The 22,765-nt window shown below is 37.7% G+C and overlaps 1 protein-coding gene across 4 annotated transcripts in view; it reads right to left on the reverse strand.

Annotated features, from left to right (window-relative positions):
• PPP3CA (protein phosphatase 3 catalytic subunit alpha) overlaps nt 1-22,765 on the reverse strand; it is a 296,940-nt gene that overhangs the window by 185,094 nt on the left and 89,081 nt on the right. The window lies entirely within an intron of this gene.

The following is a 22,765-nucleotide window of genomic DNA, read 5'->3' on the forward strand; positions in this document are numbered from 1 at the left end:
AGTGAAAAACGTACAAAACATAAAACTTGAGCTGAGTTGCAGCTGAGCTCCCAGGTGGCTCGGCTGGTTGGAGCGCATCCTCTCAACCACAAGGTTGCTGGTTCGATTCCCGCAAGGGAAGGTGGTGGGCTGCGCCCCCTACAACTAATAATGGCAACTGGACCTGGAGCTGAGCTGCACCCTCCACAACTAAGATTGAAAGGACAACAACTTAACTTGGAAAAAGTCCTGGAAGTACACACTGTTCCCCAATAAAGTCCTGTTCCCCTTCCCCAATAAAAAACCTTAGAAAAAAGAAAAACGTACAAAGATAAATATTAGCATGGTATGATTACCTTTTACTTAATCATATCTTTGTGCCAGAAAACAAAATTCTCCTGTGGTTTGTTTTCTAATGTTGACATCACAGAGTCTGAATACTACTCCAAAGTTATTAAAGAAGCAAAGGACTACTCTGTTTGGAAGAAATGTGAAGCCTTCAGGAGTTATTCACGAATAATTACTACAAACAGGCTTTCTTTACAACAAACTTTCAATCACACACATATGACTAGTTAAATAAAACACAGAAATAATTGGCTTTTTAACATAGATCATTAATGCACAAAAGATATTGTTTTAGACATTACTTCAAAATAAAACTTTTTTCAAAAAAAATTATATGCCTGCATTTAAACCACCCAAATTATACATAATTTATACAATTTAAGAACAAAACCCTTTTAAAACAAGCTATGCTTGTGACTAATTTGAGTGTGGGGCTGAACTGCCTTAGAAAAAGATTTAAATGACAAGGACATTTTAATGCACCTTATTTGGGCCTCAAAGAACACTACTGAGGTTGACCATTCTCCCTACCAGTCACTGGCAATCTCTGTCACTACAGGTGTGTGAAAGGGTTAGCAGACCTCTATGTGCATGAATATCAGAATTCTACACACACCCACACAATATGGAGATAATGTGTGTCTGCACCAGTGTTAGCACTGACATGAATGTAAAATCCCGTGCAATGAAGAATGAGTGCTCATGAAAACATTATCCCCTCACTAGACGATCAGCTTTCCGAAGACAGGGGTTGCTTTTGATTTTCTTCCATTTCCCTAAAGCCTATAAAAGTGCCTGGGCATCAATAGATGGTCAGTGAACATCTTTAATTAATAGAACATATGATGGTCTTTGAAATTCTGTCTGTTGGAATAATCGTAAATGGTAAATACTTGTGAACTTTAAGAACGAGTTGAAAGAATCAGATTTGTTTTGGGAAGCAATTTCTTATATACTAGTATTTATCTCAAAACAACACAGTATGATAATCATGTGACAGCCACCTTGTCTAAAATTGTTGTATCTCATATTTAGAAAGATGTTTTCCCCATTGTTGTTACAGAAGGTAACACATAAACTTTTAACTAAAATGAATACTAACTCAACAAGAATACACCCTTTGCACTCACTGTACAGGACCCACATGACTTTCAGATTAAAAATGACAATTTTTCCCATATTTAAATTTAAATCTATATTCTACTTCTAAAGCATCTAAAAAATGGACAGCGAGTGAAAAAGTCAAATTCACCATGGCTCAACTAGGAAGACCATTATATTATCACAGCTGATGATTCATTCAAACAATACATATGAACTCTGCCAGACACTGGGCTGGGCTCTGAAAACACAAAGGGAACAAGACAGACACCAGCCCTGAACTCACGGAGTTTATAGTATTGTAGTCAAATAACCAAAGGAATAACTAATATAATCACAAATTATGGCAAGTGTTATGAAGGAAATGGGGTACAAAGATAAAGAGTAAAAAGGGGAAACCAACTTTAAATAGTATGGTCAGGACAGGCTGTGATGAGGAAGTGGCATTTCGGTCGAGATCTGAAGGATGACAAAAACTCAGTGATGTGAAAAGCAGAAGGAAACACATTCTAGGCATAGAAAATAGCAAGTGCAAAAGCCTCAAGTGGGAAAGAGCTTAGCACTTAGAAGAACTGAAAGAAACCTTGTTACTTGAGCAAAGATGAAGGGGGTTAGGGTGGGGACACCATCTCTGGCTGAAGGAGTAAGCACCAAAGAATGTATATTAACGTGTAACAGGAAACCATTAAAAGGTTTTAGCAGGGAACCAATAAGATGCCACAGAAGATCTCTCCTTGCCATGTGGGGAATGAGACTGGGGAGCAAGGATGGGAACTGATGGTGGCCAAACCCCTGCCTTGATACATTTATTCAATTTCACCGTCTGTACATTTATTAAATTTCACCATCTGTATAAGGCAAGGGAGCACATTTCAAAGTTGTTTCTTTTCCTCTGAATTTCTGAATACCTTTTTAACCATCCCTGATTTTTCTACTAACAACACATTATTTCAAATAAATATAATCAATATATCCCTAAGAAAAGCTCTAGATTCAGATGGCGCATTTTTTATATCTTGGCTCTCCTGCTTACCCGTTTTTTGAAGACTAGTTTTAGTGTCCTTACCTGTAAAGTAGGGATAATAATAGAATTCATTTCTTAGAGATATTATGAAGATTATATCACATAATCTGTGTAAACCTCCTTAGAACACTAGGCGAGTAAGAATTAAATAAAATCATCCATATAAAGCACTTGGCAACTGCATCATTATAATCAAAAGTAATAGTTACCATTCTTTTAATTAAATTATTATTTAAAGGCAGCTTCAGAAGTCTTCCTTTATTGGCTATCCTTTCTCTATGAGTTGAAAAATATAATTTATCCTGGAAAACTCAAGTCCAGTAGAAAATACCACAACTGCAATTGTGACTTCCCAATTAATGAAATCTAATCAATAAAGTGGGTAAATATAACGTTTTCACAGTGTCAGCTGAACCATGTGAATTACCGTTCTCCAGCATTGTGGGGAGTGGAGGGTGTGAGTAATAACCTGAAGATTCAGTCATTGAGTAGTTAAACAATGTCCACATAAAACAGCATGAAAAATGTAACATAGGAAGAACTTGTATTAGAGAAGGCAAACTAGTAATGAGCTTGCATAAGGATTAGCTAGATCACCATCAATATATATTTTAAAAGTATTTTATTTATGGGGTGGCCGGTTAGCTCAGCGGGTTAGAGCATGGTGCTGATAACACCAAGGTTGCGGTTCGATCCCCGCGTGGGCCACTGTGAGCTGTGCCCTCCTTAAAATAAAAAAGGTATTTTATTTATAATTTCAATAACAGGTTCTCAGCTTCTCAATATATGCTTTCATAACACTAGGTGGGTGCAAAAGTAATTGTGGTTTTTGCAATTATTTTTAACCTTTTAAACTGCAATTACTTTTGCACCAACCTAATATATGTATTAGCATCTAACAACCACAAGTTTTTGTTTGTGTCGTTTTTAAAAAAAACACTGTCGCTGATTAGACATCAACTCCTTAAAAGAACAGAGCATGTCTGCTCTTGCTCAACACAGTACCTCCAGTGCCTAGATGGAGGTCAGAATCTTAGTGGGCAACTCCAGTGGGTGCGATGGGGCACTGCCAGATGCTCCAGCCAGGACTCCTTTCCAGAATGGTGGCTCCCCTCCTCCCAGCTTCCATGCGCACTGGCTGCTGACTTCTCATAACTGCACCACTCAAGGCTGCATGAATGTAGTACAGCCAACGCCCAGCCTCCTTGCCCGAAGCTCAGAACCACTCTGGAGGGCCATCCCAGCTGCAGAGCTCATGGATTCACCCCTCTGTTGTAACTGCCTCACACTTCAGCTTCTTCTTTCCGTCCTCACTCCCTCCAGTCTCACAGAGGTGCTCACCAATTCTCCTCCTGCGCATAAATCTCCGACTGTTTCCCAGCAACTTGTCCTAAGACACCGCCCAACAAATACATGTAGAATGAATGAATGATTCTGCCACTAGACCCATACATACCTTTCAAAAGAAAAACACATTCTTAAGGCATAGCCAACAGTTAAACTAGTAATAAAGATGTCAATAAACTTTACAAATATAGTCCTACCATTTCAGTTCACTATTTATTTAATTTAATGTTAGGTTGTGAAACAAAAAGAATTACTATCTGATTTAGTATCTTGTCCTCCAATTTGAGACCACAAACCAATTAAAAGGCAGATGACATTAGTTCTATAGGAATTTCAAAAAAAATTATTTTTATTTTCATGGAGAAAATGATATATGGTTAAAATAAATGTCTTGAACCTGTTCATTTCTTTCAAACTTCCACACCTAACTAATTTTTTCATAAGAATAGGCCTAATGTTTACTCAAAGGCAAAAGTGATTTAATTCAAGCAATAAAAAGCTCAGTTTTTTAAGACAAGTTAATATATTTTTAAATTGAAAAAGTAGCTTACATTTCTTCAGTATTCTAATTTTATTACATAAGGTGATGAAAACTGAATACATAAAAAAAGGAAAGTTTTAGCTTTAAGATAAAAAAATAAGGAGAAATACTAAAAATGGTGGTGCGGGAAATACATTCAAGCTTATTTTCTTCCATATAAAAAACTGAAGTCCTCCTGGGGCTATTTACAGTCTTAAAGTGCATAGTTTAAAGAGCTGGGATTCAAAAAGTATAGTTTTTCTACTTCAAAAATCAATATTTATCTCAGACCACAAGCTGCAATCTTAATTGTTTTGGTGGGAAGCTCTTCAATTTTAATGGATATAAAAAGAGAATCTACTCTGTTCACCAACAACTAGAATTATGTTCTCAAGTATATCCTCCTATCACCTATCCCTCAACTAGCCTTCTGAGACTTAAGTCTCTCTCTGACCTAAGATGTTTTGAATGCCTTACAATTATTGCTTTACTGGCACTTTGATGACTCATAATTATTTTTAGGATCAAAACTCTAACGTAACCACCCTCTGGTCTGCCAGTATTCCCTAGTATCACTGAAACATACACATCTATTGCCCACAATTAAATTAACTTCCTCTACCTACAAACACTATTATTCAAAGAAAGTTTACTGAAAGTCAGGAAACAGATTGTGAAGAGTTACTGAATTCCATAAGCAGAACCTGAAACAAAAGTTTATTAATGCCAGTAACAGCAAGAGGCTACATATGCAACTTAGATTGTCCTGCCCTCCTTTGCACCCTATTATATGCAAATACAAACATCTTTCTCTTGGCAGAAGCATAGAACTAAATCATTTTCTTAAAAAGTAGTGGTCTCACTGAATTCTACTTTCCAACAAAATTTAAACATTTTATTTAATATTATTCCTTAAAGCATTATTGATATCACACTCGATTACTCCCTTTCTCTTTCTCAGTAATGTCAAAAATCTCAATAGTCCAATTTAAAACAAACAAACACACCAAGCAAAAAAAAAAAAAAAAAAAAAAAGGAATTTAAAATTCTCTTCACAAACAGAAGAAAAGCAATTTCTGGAGAAAACAATTCTACTCAGATATGGGAGAAGATCTGGAGAGCATTAGGATATCTAATTATCACAATTTGGAAGCAAGAAGAAGCAATGGAGAAAATCAAGTAGATGGTAAACATGAGAATCATTGTTAAATATTAATTCATGAATAACTAAGAAAAATGGTAATCATTTTAATGATTCATCCTTGCTTTCCCAACTCTTCTCCATTAAGACAAAAACGGGAAGACATATGAAGGCGGTCCATGGGCCTTGTACACACAGAATTGGCACTCAGGAGATGTTGATATTCCAACACTGGCAAACCTGACTCATCCAAGTCACTACTCCTTTAGGTAACCAATTACAACAGGGATTGTATCTGCATGCCAAACCAGTCCAAAAGCTCACTCTTCAGACACAATAAGAGTTAAAATGGAGCTCCCTGGTGGTGGTGGGTTCAAGCACATTTCACTGTACACCGACATTAGCTAGAACTTAAGTGAACATAATCTTCTAGAATAGGTTAAGGAGGGTTAGGATAAAAGGGAACTACACAGCCAACCGCTTTTTTGGGAAGCTACTGGAACATAATTGGTTTGTGCATCATTTTACTCTAAGTTCTACACATACTTGTGTTCAGAAATAACAGTAGAGGAAAGAAAGCGTTTTTAAGAGTGAGAGTATGAGCAGGATAAAGCAACAGTTAACATGGTGAATGCTATGAAAATCTTCTGGCCTTTTAAAGATTCTGTACACAATAGAGTTCTCTCTCCAGAGAACATCACTACACAAAACCAAAAGGGACCACATACTTTAGCAGCAGCTTCCGGGAATTACTAAATTACATAAAATTAATGGAATGTGGCTCTTTGCAATGAATAAATTTATAACTAAATGTTGAGTGCCTTACGCTTTTTATTCTACTGGGTGAGCTGCTAGAGTAATCAATTCAACAGACATCAAGGAGGCCCACTACATGTCTGAGGGGCAGCTTGACTTTTTTTCCTCGTCCTTATCCAGATTTCTTTCTGTGTTGAAGGAAAAATAATCAGGTTGGTCTCTGAATTTAAATCTGGAGTGCTGGAAGTGCAGATATGCAAATAGGATAAAAAATTAAAAAGAAAAGCAGGATTTAGATAAGCCAAAGACACAAGTGTATACAAATAAACATAAAAAATATTAAAATGTTTGAGAATAAGTCAACTATTTTCAATTTACTTAAAATTTTGTAATATTCAGAAGATCTTTCTAAAAGTTACAAAAACAAAAACTATGGCTGGAATTTCTGTGGTCCAACCCAAGAATACAAACTAATGTCCTAAGTCCAAGTGACCCACATTTAAACCTTCAGAGGCAACAGTAAGCCCCGTGGGCATGTAAGTGAGGTTCTTCCTACAAAGTGATGGTGGGCAGAGTGAAAAGAGAAATGACCCAAGCTTTAATTCCTGTAATTAGGCAAATCTCTGCATCCCTATGAAAAGTTACTTCATCAATACATTATCAATATCATTCTTCTTAGCTACCTCATAGTTTTGACAGGAAAGCCACATAAAGATAATATGTGGAAGGGTTCTGTAAATGTTAGAGCACGATACAGATAAAAGGTAATAGCGATATTAGATGCAGTATCAGTGCTACTGTCTCTACCACAAAACAAGCGCTCAACAATATTTGTTGATTGAAAGAATGACCATTTAAAAATAATTTTTAAAACCTAAGACCAGATCACCAAATGACACCAACACGTCACATTATATTAACATTATATTCTGGAATGTTCTAGTAATCTATAATAATTGCCAATATTAATCCAGTTCAGATATTGGATATTGCTTACTATTTACCAGGCCCTCTTCTAAAGACTTTACAAATATTAACCTGACAACACCTCCCTGAGGCAGACTCTAATATCAGAATCTACTTCATCTATAAATCTTTACTTACAGATGAAGAAGATTGCCTAACTCACAATACAGGGCTAAGTAATTTATCAAAAATTACTGAGTCTGTAAGTGGAAGACTCAATTCAAGCCTTAAAAAGTATGGCTCTAGTAACCACGCTTTTAAACTACAATGAATTCATTAACCAGTGGCAAATTGGTAAGTGTCTGATTTTCAGACAAAATCAATTTGGGAACGTCATTAATTGTGCTACACAGTCATAATTCTTTTATATTCTGGAGCTAACTCAACGTCACTGTATCTATTATATGGACTCCTTGTTTCACTCTTCTCTCTGCCTTCAAAATCTTCCTTCTCCATACTGCAGATATGTTCACAATTGTCTATCTTTAGTTTTGTTTAAATATGAAAATGCTTAAACATGTGGAATTCTTAAACAAAATAAAAATCATTATAGAGACCCCTAGATTATGTGAATGTTTCCAGTCATTGGTTCCTTAACTATTTACTGCTGACTGCTACAAGCATTATGTTAGGTACTGAATGGGGATAGGCTAGCAATTAAAGACATAACCTTAATTATTTTTAAAGCTAATTAACACACAAAACATATATATGTGAGACAGCTTGGAAATTACATTTTTAAAAAACCACATACCTCCAAGTGAAAACTGATAGGCTACTAGTTGAATAAAAAGTTCTGAAGAGAAAGAGAAAGGGTCAGCTTCTGGGGAGAGACGTGCCAGAGAACAGAAATGAAGTTAACTCCATATTGCTTGAGGTTGTTCAGTACAAAAATATGTAAGTTTAATAAAATATAGTAGAACTGAGTCTCCACCCATTTCTCCCATCAAGGATTTCTGTGACTTCCAGGCTATCTGCATGGGTCATTATCAGCATTAAATCAAGAAATCTGAGTTTCTGGGCCCTTGAACTAGAGCTCCTGCTACCAGTGAATCTGTAATCTATTACCCACTAATACGGCAGCAGCTCATGCAGTGGACTGTTACTGGGTTAAAGCGAGCAGAGAGGTTGATGGATAGTGAGCATGGTAGTGGCGCTACCAACAGTGGTTCAAAAATTTGGAAAACATTTAAAGCAAAACCGTTTTCTCTTATATCCCAGCCTTTACAATCTATAACTTAGAAAACTTCTGTTTTTCTTTTCTTCTGCTCATCTTACAACTGCCCAACACCCACCCGTCCATCTGTTTCAGGCAGCTCACTCCCTTACACCATACATACACATATGCACATACACACACAAATGTGTGCACACATGCACACACCTCTTCATGGACACAGCACATGCTCTTATTCACACACCTCAGGACACAGAACGTATTACCTATTCTGAACCACCTCTATAAGCTTTCGGTGGAGAAAAAGCACAGTAAGTTACAGAATTGGGCTGTGAAAAGAAGTGTATGGGTAACAACTCTTGGCCAAGAGTGAGACGTCCGGAGTCAAATCCCACTTCTTCCCTCACGCCTGCGTGGTCCTGAGTGGTTGGTCTTTCCAACCTCCACTCTTCTCATTCACTGAATCTTGGATGAAGAAATAGCTAACACAATTTCCAGTGCAAAACTCTTAATTCGTGAAAGAATACAACTGAATTCAAAGGGAGACAGAATAGTTTTGATTTACATGATAAGGTTTTGGTATTTTTTTTTTTATATAGGATCAAAAATATTCTCTCTCAGGATGGTTGGATCACGGTCTCTTATTGAGTAGCATGTAGGTTTCTCTATGCCGAAGGCAAGATGACAACATTTTCCCAATACTGGTAATATTTGAAACATTAGAGGAATATATTAGTCACTGTGTCTGATATATTAGTCATGCACCCGCATAACAACATTTCAGTCAATGAGGAACCACGTATAGGACAGTGGGCCTAAAAACTCCCAGTGATGTCACAGCCCTCATGAGGTAACAGTGCAATGCATTACACGTGTCTGTGGTGGTGCCGGTGCGAACACACCGCCTGTGCTGCCAGTTGTAGGAAAGTAGAGCACACACAGGTATGCACAGTACATCATACTTGATAATAACAAACAACTATGTTACTGGTTTAAGCATTTATGAAACTATACTCTTTATTGTTATTTTACAGTATACTTTTTCTACTTATAAATAAAGAGTTTGCTGTCAAACAGTATGCTGTGTGAAGCTGGCAGCAGCCTCATACATCTCGTGTTTACTGTGCCTCTCGATTGCATCATTTTCTCTTGTGCTTGATGTAATCTCATGTTGTTTTGTACAGCGACATGCTGTGCAGGCGTGTAGCCGAGGAGCAACAGGCTATGCCACGTACCCTACGTGTGTAGTGGGCGATACCACCTAGGTTGGTGTTAGGACAATGTTTTCACGAGGAAATCACCTGACAACGCGATTCTCAGAACATTATCCCCATCGTAAAATGTGCATGACTGCCTGGTTTTTAGTGCTGGTGTGCTATTTTAAAACATGTTTCCTGTAGACAAGTCTACTTCTTCAAATGTGTTTTGTAGAAAAGTCACACCAGGACCAACCTCCAATAATATGCCTATCTTAATTCTCCACCAATGTCTGCTCCCCACTGCACAAAAGTTAAGAGCCTATATACTGCTATAGGATTTGCGACTTTTTTGTTGCTGAAGAATGTTTGTAATGATAATGAGAGAAGAGTGGAACAATGAGGCTGTATCATTAACCTCCTCAATCTGCAAGTCGAACCACCCAGAAACAGCATACAAAGAACTCGGCACACGGAGTGCTGACAGCACATTCTACTGAGGGCACGTACCATGCTGATTTTTAATCAAATCCCTGGAATAAGAGGAAGTTGAGAAATAACTAATGAGGACTGACTAACAGCACCATGAAAGAGTAGCTGTCCCCAGGCAGACAAGAGAAGCCAACAGCTCACATACACGGGTCACACGAGAGCTATGCAGGCAAACAACACAGAATAGATGCAGTTATTTGACGTGACACACACTTTCTGTATTTTAAAGGAGCTTAAAATATTTTAGTAGCTGTTCCTTGAAGCTGTACCATACATGATCTAGTTAAGTCGGGAATCAGCTCATATGGAATTTCAAGTCAAACTGGGACAAAGTCAGAGCACTCAATTCTGCACCGTAGTACCTACGTGTGAAAAGTTTAGCGACACTAAATGCGTGGCTCTGTAAGAAATGGCTTTAAAGGAAACAATTTAAAATTATTTCCCAGCTATGTCATAATTTTACACACATCACTGACAAAAAAGAAAAGGGAGAAAACTTGACTCTGCCTGTGAAATGGGACTATCATAACTGTCAGCCTGCATGTATTTCAAAGAGATCGTGTGAAATTTAATGAGATTGGTGAGTAGTTTCTCCATACATGTTTGAATGGATTTTTCATTTTAAATGGCTTCCCATCAAGGCTTTTAAAAGATAAAAGGAGATGCAATCTGATCACACACAGAGACGGCACAGGCCATTTTCCAATGCTGGGCTCCACATTCTTCCTGGTCTCACTATCCAGCTGCACTTGCCTGCCTCATGCTTCACTCACACCTTCTCCCACACGGCACCACCTTTACTTCCAGCTCAGCCTCACCTCAGTGGTGCCAGCATACCTGCAATCTCCTTGAACAGAACACCTAGGACGGGTTTCTGGTTTTTCACCTTTTTATTAGTAATACAGACAAGAATGTCACTAAAACACTATATACAATACACTTTTACCATCACTTTAACTCTATTCACTGTCACCTTCTGTAGGTTTGTTTGTTGTTTGTTTGTTTTAAAAAGGTCTTGAATTTACCTCTCCTCCAAGGTCACTACCACCACCCTAGACCCGGTCATCCTCAACCCTCTCCTAAAGCATTTCAAGAGCTTCCTTCCTCTACTCCTCTATTTACCCAGTTGATCTCTAGAAGACTTATCTTCCCCAAACATTATTCAGTATGTCCTCTAAAACCTGTATCAATCAGTTGCATCTATGTCCTACTATGATATTTCACAAGTATACCTGTCACAGGAAAAATAAAAAGGCACCCGTAGCCAACTAGGTTTGAGATATTCTGATTGCTATATACCCCTCATGGAATTTCATCGTGTACATTAATGTATTAAAATCTCTTTAATTTTGAGGTGCAGAAACCGGTGTACCATTCTTTAATCTACCATATCCCATACTTTTTTTGACAAAAGGACTCTTCCTTGCCCCAAAACGTGCTCTAATGGTACCATTTAGGAAATGCTACTGCCATGTATCAGTTCCAAACACTTCTCTGGCTTTCAGTTCCCTCCTCCATCCTTGAGAACTCATGGTCACCAGCTTCCTGTCACTTTCCTTCACCTGGGATTTCGACAGCCCAGTCTCTGCAAGTACGTTACAATACCCAACTCTTTCCCAACCCCATTCCTCATGTTCTGTCTCTGTCCATCTCCACCTCCTCGTTTCTATACAGTTAAATCCTGCTTAGGCTTGTGATTTATAAATATTAATACATTTGGTTAAACTGTGATGCTAATGAGGCAAAAGTGAAAAGGGTAACTACTCCGAAACCAATTAATTCAACCTTGAATTTGCAGCCTTCTCCTGTAACCCTCACCTTGATCTTCCACTTGTTCCACAAAATAATGTGTAGTATAAATTACAAAGTAACAACCTATGTTACTTTACAGTTTAGCCTGCAGGAGAAGCCATAAGAAGGCAGTACCATGTGAAAAGAACTTGAGTTTCAGAGCCAGAACTGGGTGCGCATTCAATTTCTACATTAGAATTGCTTCCTTGCATTATTCTAGGTAGAATTAGAGATAATGCATTTAAGGCACGCAAAACATAATTAGTACTGAAGAAATGGCAATTACTGAATTAAAAGGAAACTACTGTTCAGAGATAATCTGCCACATGAAAAAATGTAATATGAATTTTTATCTCTCAAATGTTTAAATGTATGTAATTATTATTGCTTTTCGTAAATAGTAAACATCTATCAAATTCCACTATACACCCACGTGTTCTGGGGACCGGGTTTGTCATCACCACTGTCACTGACTGATAAGACATAGGATCAACTCAATGAATGTTGTTGATTTAACAAGATATGTGTTGGATTGCTGTTTTGTATTTCAAAGTATTATCTGTCCTTTTTTCCCAAAGGCACTAAAGATGCCAATCTGGATTCCAATTGCTACATACTGAAGATATTGTCAAACTGCGATCGCCAGATGGCCTTTTTTTCCTGAAGAATCAGTTTAATACAATGATTAAAACAAAAAATAAGGTTGTTCTTTCTTTCAAATAAAGTATCTTTACAGCCTGTAAGAGAAGAATACTTTCAATGTTATAAGAGAAACTGTACTTCCATTGAATCCAAAGAAAATTGCCATATTTTTTATCTTTAACTTTTTTATTATACATTAACTTATGAGGGAGAACTAGTACCAATGATTTTCTTACTTCTCAAATTATCTCATAAAATTATGTTTATATGGAGACAAATGTAGAATGGTGAGACAATAAAATGACAGAAAGTCCTTTAAAGTTTCATTTACTGCAGCAAAAGAATACACGTTATATGCATTTTTTTTTTTATTTTTTTATTTCTCTCTATGTTCTCCCAAAGATAAGTTTTTTTCCTTCTATATGATACCAATAGATGAAGGGTCTTAGATATTCTTACGCATGTTTTGCTAATCACAAAACTCAATTCCAGAGATTTTTTTCTAGTGTGTGAAAATATGACTGATACACAGTATTATCTAGTTGTTAAAAGTCAATGGAAACATCCACATAAGTAATACAGGACCAAAATTAAGTTGGATCCAACAATGACTATTCCTTTGGAATATGGTACACTAACTTTCTGTCCTCTAGAATCACATACCATTTGTTTATTACATGTCCTATAATTGCTGAGCACAGGGAATTCTGTAAAGCTCTTCTGAATAATAGAAAACAAAAATGCTGTAGAGATTAAAAGCAGTGTGAAAGTCCCAGATGAATCAAAGGTGCACAGTAACAACTGCCACTACAAGGAAAGTACATTCTAACACCCTCTTTCTTTCCTTTCCCAAAAGGTTCAAAAATAGCATATCAATTTTCGCCAGCTGGAAGAAATGTTTGCCATTATCCAAAGCAAAAAAAGCAAAGTAGGATGTCAACCTCCACCTATGAGCAAGCATACATGTAAATACCAAGATGGTGTCTGTGGTGGTAATGAGAGTCACAGGATAGTAATAAGCCATACTCTATCTCGTTAATCAAAGAATTAAACAGGTGTCCCTTCAGAACCAGAACTCAGAACCAGATTCTCATGCTAGAAACGTGCTCCTTTCAGGAAAGGTCGCATCTTGCTGAAAAGGTGCACAGTCCGCATTTCTCATTCCTGAAACTATAGTTTTAAGACAAAACCAATTCTGAGAAGTAAACATTAGTATCCCCAAATTCCACATAAGGAAACTGCCTACATGTACAATGACACTCAGTAATACACAGCAGAATCCATACCTAAACTCCAAAGTCCACGTCTCTAGCCAAAATTACCATACTGGTCTGCGTATTACCAGTACACTGCCATTTTAATCTGTTCTTAGTTCTCCACCTTAGCCTCAAAAGAATAAGGCAAACAAGAATTATTTCTTGGTTTGTCTGTCATATTACTAAACAAAGAGTTTGGTAGGGTTGTAAATAGAGTAGAGAATTACTAAAGAAATATAAACATCCACTCAATTCAAATATAATTATTTCTTACCTTTCTTCTGATTTATATGTGATTTTTTTCTCAGTTGGTGATTACTCAACAATGAAAACTTAAACACACAACTATAAAACTGATGAAAATGGGGTCTGATGAAAATCCCTCTACTCAAATTTTTAACTCCACGGTAATGGTTTTTAACTACATCTATACTGAAAACTGCTGCATGTAACTTTAGAGTTCCAGACCCTCTGAGGACTATATATTGGTCCCATACAGGTCCATGTATAACTCTGTTTGTAATGGATAGCTGAAAGTACAAAGCAAATTACTATTATTATTAACTTATCCTTCATACATTTGCAGCCTGGCCCAGAGGCTCAATTCCTTATGTCACTTTTCCCCTCCCTTGAAGTAATTCTTAAAAGATATATCTATCTTATTTGACAGTTTGCTCTATCCTGAGCCTTACTAAACCATCAAGCCCACATTTACCATCTGGGGGAAGTGAGACAGTGGAGGCCCAAGGCTGTTACCTGCATCTGGCTCCATGAGTTTGCCTCTTGGTAAGGCATGTGCCCCCCACACAGAGAGAAAAGGACTCTGAGAAACCTGTCAGAGAGGGGCACCCCTCTGAGGGACTGGGAACCCAACCCTGATTGAGTTACTTTGTCCAAGAGTGACTTCTAAGTTCTCCCTCACCACCCCCACTTTTCCCATAAGAGGATGGCCTGGGTTTGTTCCTAATTAATGCTGACATAAATCTGTTCAGAAACTTCTACTGTTCTATTATACATTATGTGTAAGAATTAAGTGTTGTTTCACCAAAACCCATCTTTCCTTCTATACCAGCTTAAATTAAGCCTGGGGAGAAAAATATACTTTAAGGCAAAGACACGCTTTAATCTGTCAAGGTATGTGGTCAAACTCAACCAGCTGTCAAATATACTTTTCTAAGATTCCTGGTCCTACACCAAGCTCTGATCGGAAACAAAAAGCTTTCACACATGCAAATAATAGACAAAACCACACACTGAGATTGATCAAGAAATGTTTTTTAGCTTAGGTTTACTTAATGAAGTTAAAATATGATTATCCCAAATGATATAGCGTCTATAACTGACAACCACTAAACACAAGATCCCTGCTATATTACTTTTTAGCATACAAAATTGTATCTGTGAGAAGCAGATGGTCAATGTCAACTTGGCACCATTCCACCATCTGCTCGGCGCGTAGCTAGTCAAGTTCAGAGCTTTTACTTAAAGATAAAAGACAATAATATTGTTGAAGCCAAGCGAAGCCTTCTTCCTGGAACTGTCCCAACATGTGAAATACATACATCAAATACCTTCAAGGAGAACAACTTATCTAAGATATATCAGGGTTTTATTTTCATTTAACTAAAATCTAAATAACAACATTCATTTCTATGGTACCCCACAGGTATTTGCTTAACAAGATAAGAAAAAGAGTAACAATTATACAGCAGGTCCTCGAATAACGTCATTTCCTTATGTCATTGATGAGAAAAAAAAGTATTGACTCCTGGCTGGGGTCATATTCTATGCGGAGTTTGCACGTTCTCCTCATCCACAGACTCCACAGTTTCCTCCCGTGTCCCAAAGACGTGCACATGAGGCGAATGGCACGCCCACATTGTCCCACTCTGAGTGAGTGTGAGTGTGGGTGTGGGTGGCCCTATGATGGAAGGGCGACCTGTCCAGGGTGGGCCCCACCTTCCGCCCTGAGCTGCTGGGATTAGGCCATACATGACCCTGAAGTAGAATAACTGGATTAGAAAATAATCATCTTACTTATTTTTATTATTCTTTCTTAAATGTAGGTATAGCTCAAATTTATTTCCATATTTAATATTAGAAGTGTTTTGCATCTTTATTTATTTAGAAGTTTGGTAATATTTTTGTGACCAGAAATATGCCACAGGAATTTCACTCTTATTTCTATCAATCAGCCTATGGTAAAATTGGTTTCGTTACACATCGTTCTTAAAGTAGCAGTTTCCAAGAACCAACCAATGAGGTTAAATGAGGACTTACTGTCCTGAGGGGGAAAAAAAAAAAAAAAAGGATACAAAGAATAGATTGCATATACCACAAGAGGATACATAACAATAAAAACAACAGTTTAAACACTCTTGCTGTGTGCTTTTCATTTGCTATGACAGAGCATAAAGTGTGTTAATGAAGGAAAATCTTCACAGCATTGTGGCTTCAATATCCAATTGTAGTACAAAAATGGGTCTCTTTTGCACCATCACGTAACCTTTACTTTTTTGCACTTACTGTACTGAAAAATGCAAAATGGAATCTATACTAGACCTTATACAGAGGGGGCCAAAAAAAATGTATGTACATTTTAAGAAAGAAAAAAACTGTATTAAAATTGTAATACTCAATATATACCAATAACAAAAGATGACAAGTCATATATATATATATATGCTTGGCACCTCTGGCATTTTTAAGATGAATTAGAGGCTATCCTTTATTTAAAACTCATATATTTCAACCTGAATGCAATAAATATTACTCATTACAAAATGTACAAAGAAATTGCCTTTTATAAAATTATTGTATAAATGTATTCTAATACATAAAATTAGCAGTTGTAAATCAAGCAGACGATATGCTACATATGTATGTTAGATAATACGGCACACCTTTCTGTCGCACCGATGTATATCAGGCATAGTTCCAGTTGCTTTACATCTGTTAGTTCTTTAGTCCTCAAAACACCCTATCCAGGAACAGCTACGTAATTTGCAGGACCCAGTGCAAAACAAAAATGCAAGTCCCTTGTTATAATTGCAGGATAAAAGCTTTTTCCTTTCTTCCATGGCCTGTCCCTTTCATGAGATATTTGCAGGGTAAAAGCAGATATCCACAGGTGCCTGGGCCCTCTCCTATCCCTGACACGGAGCACATGCCCCACTGGCTGATCGACTCCCTGGTCCCCAAGCCCTGGCCCCACTGGAGGCACAGGGAGGCAGAGGGAGCAGGAGAAGGGGCAGCACAGAACCCCTCCAGAGAAGTGGGAGGCAGGCACAGAAGGGACCACCTGTGAGCCAAGGCTCCAGGCCCCATCTGACCTCAGTACAAACCGGAAACCCAAAGTAAAATTTATTGAGAATGTTGAGATGTGACCACAGAGCATTAAACACCAACACAAGGCTGCATTCTGAGTGCCAGACCATGTGCGATGTCACTGGTTGCATGCCCCAGAAGCTCCCCTGTCCCGAAAGAGAAACACTATTATTTCTCCATTTTACAGGTGAGGAAACTGACGCACAGAGAAGATAATTAACTTCCCCAAAGTCACCCAGCATATAAGAGGCAGAGTCAGGATTCAAACTCAGACAAGATTCACACAAAATCTTGACTCTAGGGTCTATTTACACGACACTAAAAGAAAATTTAAAGAAATACATATTTTAGTCTCTAATTATCTAGTCCACTATTTCTAAATAACAATTTCTAGTCTGTCCATATCTAAAAGGCACATGCACAATTATGAGTTATAAAATCATATACAAAAAGACCAGGAAAAAAATCTAAACTTTATTCATTTATGTAAATGAGACCCAGATATAAAAAGTTAACTATTTGCTGATCTTCATTTCCAGAAAAGAAGAGAGGGGATAAGGACTATATTATATGCATTAGCAGTGCATACCTGCCTTATATATTGATATCTGCATTTCAAAGATCTGGTGTCATACATTTACATAAATATCGGGGTCCTAAAACAGCATCTAAGTGTGACTTTAGGGTTTTTCAGAAACATGAAAATAACTGTCAGTACTTGAACCCCAAGCAATCATATGACATCTCTCTTGCACTTTCACATCTTTCTGTACACCCTTCCTCCTTCTTGACTAATATCGCCTAGAACCGCAAACACCTGGTATCATCCTATCTAATTAGAAAAAGAGTTTTCTCTTAAATTTCCCCATCGCTTAGGCCAATTAAAAACGCCAATGTCCCAATTCATTTGTTCTGAGTATTTATTGAACAAATCAGACGTGCCCTGTAGACTTTAAATTGCATGTGTGCAGATTATCTGATTAAGCTAACACCATAACTGGCAAGTTCTGATAACATTATGATTTAAATAAGAGCTCCAGCACTTCAAGCACCATCGCACACTCACACTATTCTGGGCTTTCCAATGAAGCAATCCCTGCTGTATCATACCAGTGTGTATATGGGGAAAAAAAAGAGGGAAAAAATAGACCTCTCTTTCATGATCCACCTTAGAAAAAGAGAAGCCAATTCCAGATTTCTTGGTGGGGATATGGCAAAGCACATAAACTAGAAAATTACAAAGGACAGAAAACCACTTCATCGCTCTAGTCACCCTGTGCCCCTCCCACCTCCAATTTCTAATCATTCGACTTCATTTCTACAGTGACAGGTGTTTTAGAGTTGTATCACATCCATGCCAGTTAAGATAAAAAATAACTCTATCTTTCTAAATAATGTAATCCAAACTGACCTACTCAGTATGATTCAGTCTCTTCCAACTCCCAGCAGAGTTTGCTCTTCCAGTTACAATTTAGCAATTTGTACCAAAGGTATTGGTTTGCACATCGGCCTGAAGCAGTAAAACTGTGAGGTCAAGGGCTGAGTCTCCCTCATCTCTGCACTCAGCGACAGAACCTAGCACGTATTAAGTAAGCACTTAGTGAATAATGAAAGAAACAATTATCAGATATAATTCATAAGTTCATCATTTCCGATTGGATACTGGTTCACACCTGTGATCAGCAAATAAACAGATAAACATTCTTGAACTGGGGGAAAATAGTTTTATTTCCATTTTTTAAAAACTGTCTTGCATTTTGAATTTTTAAAAAGCAAGAATCACTGATTTGGTGATTGCTCTATAACTTTTTCCAAACTCCAAAATGTTAATTATTATAATAATGAATGATGATAGTTCTTGGCAATGTCTCTATGAATAAAGATTAAATAATATAATTTGTATTTTTTTAAAGTATTCCTTCATACACTAAAAAACTGGAACAGTGTTCACTGATATCTTTCATACAGAAGAATCAGGGTGGACATTGTGTAATCGGATTTTGAAGATCAACTTCATTTAGTAAACTTAATAAGATAAATCAAATAAGTATTAATTGACCGTTCCCTCTGTTAAGCTAAATGTTAAATATTGAGTCTTGCCCAAGTTTTGCTGCTATAGACTACGATTGTCTATATTTTTTTTTATTCAGACACTCAACCAACATTTAATGACCTTAGCTTGTTTCTCTCTCTAGACTACACAATTCTGAAAGACAAATCCTTCATCCAATTAATCTTTGTATATTCCATCACGCGAAATACAGAGTATTACGTGTAATTAACAGGAAAAGAACAGTGTGGAATTGAACAAATCCTTCCCCTCCACAACATTGTAACATGAAAAGCACAACAAGGGGAAAAAAGCCTGAGTTCCAGGATGAAGATGTGAAGTTGTACAAGAAAATGTTTCCTTCCTTTTCTTCGAGGAGCCAGAAACCTTCAAATGTCACAATTTAAAAGCACTAACATGGAAAAGCCTATCCCTGTACTTCCAATTTTATTTCTCCCTACCCCCAATTACGCTGTCCCCTAACCCACTGCAAATCCACCCTGAGGCCTCGCCTCTAGGATCCCTCTTATAACAAGTGCCCTAAGACTTCCTCCTTGTCATCACTGATCAAAACATCCATTTCCTTAGCGTAGTCGAGGTCACTTCTGGAAAACAAGAACTAACTCACATCACACGGCAACATTTAATAACCAACAACCCCAGGTATTTGTGTTTATTAACTCCTGTAACTCACTGAGGCAGAATATCTTGCTCTGTTAAAAAAAAAAAAATGGGGAGAGGTCTGTCAACAATTCAGAGAGATGGCACTTTGGTGAAGGAGAATCAGCATCTCGCTCTCATTTCCAACTTGACACCTCTATTGCCCCTTCCTTATCTCCTCCTCAACTCAGTAGTTTTAATTCTTATTTCATCAGAAAGCCACGGTTCTCTACTCTCACTGTTCTTTTTAAAAAGGTAAAAATATTGTGTCCCCATATATCAGCTGCTTTTAGGTAAAAATTATATTTTTCATTTTTTGGTTATTACATTTTTCAGAGCAACATAAATAGTTCACCTTGCACTTACGAAACACCAAGCCCTGCATGAAGGTAACAATGGGGATAGAAAACAAATTAAGAGACAGACCTTCTTCACCAATATTTCATGATATTTTATCATACTTCGCATATTTATAATGATCAATTTTATTTTTAAATTAATAAAAAGCCGATTCTAACATCTTAGTAGCAACTAAAAATAACTGAAGTCTGTAAACACAAAAGCAGTCTCTTCTTGAAATGTTAACCTTCTGAAGGTAAAAGTGAAATTTTAAACATTTAAATTGAAGATTTATTTATTCCTTCTTTTCTTTTTACATCTTACACTTCTGTATGGTGCTACATGTATTTAACACTGTGTTCAAAAGTGTACTGACACATTAGAGGGAGGTTTAGCTGGCCCTTTTGTTACTGTAATCACTGTCAGCGCTGTATTAATGTTACTTTATCCTAAGGAACCATAAAATAATCCTCAAATCTACTGTACTGTGTACCTTTCTCTTTCCTCTCCCTTTTTAAAAATAGGATAATGAATCCTTTTAAGTCACTTTCCTGTCTTTTTTCTACACTATGGTCACAAATCATTGGTGAAATACCAATATGTCTAACAATTTATTTTCTTTCCTGCCCTTGGAACTGGTACTGATCTAATATTCACCACTCTTGCTATATCAAGATTTTTACTGAAAATATGTATTACAAATTGTAACAAAGGTACATGTATGGATTCTTAATAGAGATCTGTTACCAGACCAATACAGATACTGTGTTATTTTGCTATCAAATCGGAGTCAGAGCCGACAGAGTTAACTTTTATAAAATCATCTAACATTGGAAGAGTTTTATACCAACCAGGAAAAAGGATGTTTTCAGGGTACAATATTAAAGTCAGCAATGCACAATCTTAGCTATCGTTCATTCTGGCAAATCACCACTGGCTGATTTACTACAGGTGGCTAATTATACGACAGCCCATAAACATTGCTAGAAATTCCAAATGTCCACCTGCCTGAAGTGTAACTAACTACATGTGCTATAAAAGTTGAACAATCAGCATCACTGGCCAACTCAGAAGGCAAATATTTGGCTAGCAGGCTGCCTGTTCACTAGCGTTCGTAGTCACTGATATCAAATAAACCACATCCACAACAGCCACTCAAATGGCTGTTAAGGAGACTGGTGAAGTTAAACTGAGATGGGATGATTGCAGGATTTTGATGATGGAAGGAGTCAACAGACCTGTTAGGAACCAGCTGTGCTGTGTTGGGAGTGTTTGCCAACGGCACTGTGTGGTCCCCCAAGGAGCAGGGTAATCTTAGGGTGCTGTCCTAGGATAGTGATATAAATCATGGAGAGGAAGAGTCACAGGGAAGACAAAGGAAAATTGTCATTTAGTGTATGCCCCCTGTCGTGCGGGAGACCCTGCTCGCTGCGCCATTTGTCGTGCGGGGAGGCCCGCGGGGTCTCTGCTCCCACTCCCCATACAAGAACGCAGGATATGGTGAGGCCAAAAAGGAACACCCACGGAGCCATAGGTAGGGGAGTCATACCACTATATTCTCTCTGGCGGCACTATACTCTCACTGGAGGCTGGATCCACACTGTCCACAAACCGCCATCCGCGCTTGCCAGCCCAGCCGCCATCTTCTTGCTAGGCCCCCATTCTTTTTCCTTCTCTTCTCCTTCTCTCCCTCCATAGCCGCAGCAGTTATATAGTGGCTAATTGGCTAACTGGCTACAGCTGACGGCCAACCAGCCACAGCTGACGGCCATCTACTACCCGAGCCAGCACTCTTCCACGTGCGGCCGAGAGCCTGTAAACTACTTTCTGGGGCTCTGTCCCCACACCCCCTATGAAATAAAGCACTGAAATAGATACTTTCAAGTTTATTAATTTGTTTAGTATTCTCATTAATGCTGCAAATTTTATCATTGCTACGTTTTTCACACATGAAGAGGAAGAAAGATTAATTTTGCTACGGTCACTCAAGTGAGCGAAGGGTGGGATCTCAATCTCAATAGTTCAGATTGCAGAACCCCACCTGGCCCAGCTGTGTGCCTTTCACAGGTCGCCTAACCTTTCTGATACTCAGTTTCCACATCATTAAGTGAACTCTAAAGATACTTCCATGTTATTAGCCATGCCTGATTCTTTCAGTTTTGTTGTCCTCTTTCTTATTCCTTCATTAATGCGTGGTGAAGGGTTGTTTAATAGAGATAAAGTGTATTAATTTTCCAAAAGGAAAATCATTAAAGAAATGGGTTAGTTACCTTCATCCCAAGTTAGACAATTAGCACACAGAAGACATTTTGCCAGTGCTCCAGGTTCAGTGACTGAATCCAAAGAGCAGACTATCAGCCATTTCATTTGACATTTAGAATCTGTTCATTTGTTGTGAAGCCCACACATATTTACTGTTTGTGGGCTCTGTTTACCTCACCTATAATGTGCAAATCAGGGATTACTGGTTTGGTCCATAAATATTATTTGTCACACAGGGTTGTCCTAATAATCAAATACACACACATACACATGTATGGTTGGTGCAAAAATAATTGCAGTTTTTGGAATTATTTTTAACCTTTTAAACCGCAATTACTTTGGCACCAACCTAATACAAACACACACTTAGAAGAGTGTCTGTGCTCGCTTC

Source organism: Rhinolophus sinicus, chromosome 1 (assembly GCF_057876585.1).
Source record: "Rhinolophus sinicus isolate RSI-liver-muscle chromosome 1, RSI-T2T, whole genome shotgun sequence".
Taxonomy (NCBI): domain Eukaryota; kingdom Metazoa; phylum Chordata; class Mammalia; order Chiroptera; family Rhinolophidae; genus Rhinolophus; species Rhinolophus sinicus.